The following is a 1659-nucleotide window of genomic DNA, read 5'->3' as shown; positions in this document are numbered from 1 at the left end:
TCTACGACGAACAGGTAGTGCAATATTTATGTTCAACTATATTCGATTGTCCATCTCAAATGTATACATAAGTAATGAATAACAATTTTAAAAACTTAACTGGGAAATGGAGTGGTCGGTACCTGATCAAATCTTCTGAGAAGGCCTTCGGCCTTCACAGGAATTTGATCACGTGACCGACCCACTTCATTTTCCAGAGAAGTTTTTAAGCCTGTTATTTATTTCTTTATTAAATTCCCTGCAGACTTCTAATAAATTCATATATGGTTATCCAATTGTGTGTTCATTGCAGAACGGGAGAACCTACAAGCATAGAGGGTGTTGGAGTAGCCCTAGATCCAAGTGATCCTGCAAGGCTCTCTGTGAGATTCAATAATAGTGAGCTCAACATTTTTCATTCGCCTAATTATAATGTGCTTTAGATCCTGTTTGTTGAATTATTATTAAATTCTAAGCAGGATAAAAATCCAAGTGAAAGTACAAAGTAAAGCCATTTTATTCTCTTTCATTTCCCTCACATTTGTGCATTTGTAAAATTATACATGTACGTGTATTTTTAGCGGTACCTTTTGACCCCGATGGAAATTACCTAATAGTTAAAACAGATTATGTCAACTTTGCTGTGGTGTATTCTTGTGATCAAAAAGGACCTTACAAGTCTGGTAAGTTGTCCACTCGGAAACACGCATAGCATCCTATGAACAAAATCGAACACTCTATAGATTCCCTCACTTTTGTGATATATAATCATTAAGTTTCTTCAATATGATTTTATCAGGTTATCATTTTTTTGAGAATTCAACATACAGTTTGTTAATAACCAGTAAGGAGGGCTTAAATGAAATAGTGTTGAAGCACCCGTTGCAAAAAAAAAAAATAAATAAATAAATAAATAAAAATAAATGTTATGAAATTTTATTTTACAGAAAGCGTCTTTATCATTCAAAGAAAACCAAGGAATCCCAGAAAAAGAAGACTACGACAAATATATAATTTTCTGAAGTGCTATGGCGTAAACCCAAAGAATTTCATACGAACAAACCTTCGACAATGTCGAGCGTCTTCCGCCTACAAGCGCTTGAAACTACTTACAATTTACTAATAGACTCACAATTAACTACTAAAATTCTACCCTAAATTTACTTTCATACGCCTATATTACAAAACTTTTTTTTTTCATTTCATTTTGCAGTAAATGTGCATCAATTTTGATAATTTTGAAACAATATCTCAGCTGCAACCTCTGTTTTAGGTAATTTGCAATTGATGGAATTTCCGGTTCCGGTTCTAGTGTTAATGACTATTCATGAAGAGTAGGTTTGATCTGTTTTAAAAAGAGTTGCACCTTATTTGTAGATGAGTAACTTGCCTTATATTTTCAATTTCCTGCGTATATTATACATTTTTTTCATATATTCTCTCTTCTAAATAAAATGTAAAATATACCTTACCTCAACTTCACCCTTTTTTTTCATTATATGATCATACTACAAACTATCAATTGATTTCACTTTAAAGGCGCCCTTTCGACAATTTCATTTGCAATCATATCGGCTGCAATTACGGAAATTTTAAGTTAACAGGGCAGACTCAGTTTGACCTGGAGAAAGGATCGAAGAATAACTTTTTTTGCGAAACATATGCCCGATTTTTATCACA

General features: G+C 32.9%; 1 long non-coding RNA gene across 1 annotated transcript; it reads left to right on the top strand.

The window, feature by feature from the left end:
* Nucleotides 1-292: 292 nt before the first annotated feature.
* Nucleotides 293-1382, top strand: LOC133174693 (uncharacterized). The gene is made up of 3 exons (XR_009719175.1): nucleotides 293-378; nucleotides 561-662; nucleotides 927-1382. It is a non-coding gene; the product is annotated as an uncharacterized LOC133174693 (long non-coding RNA).
* Nucleotides 1383-1659: the final 277 nt, after the last annotated feature.

The sequence above is a fragment of the Saccostrea echinata genome, unplaced genomic scaffold (assembly GCF_033153115.1).
Source record: "Saccostrea echinata isolate AGI-Se365-2 ecotype Australia unplaced genomic scaffold, CSIRO_AGI_Sech_v1 ptg000058l, whole genome shotgun sequence".
Classification (NCBI taxonomy): domain Eukaryota; kingdom Metazoa; phylum Mollusca; class Bivalvia; order Ostreida; family Ostreidae; genus Saccostrea; species Saccostrea echinata.
Note: the sequence above shows the minus strand (reverse complement) of the source record. Positions and strands in the feature narration are given on the sequence as shown.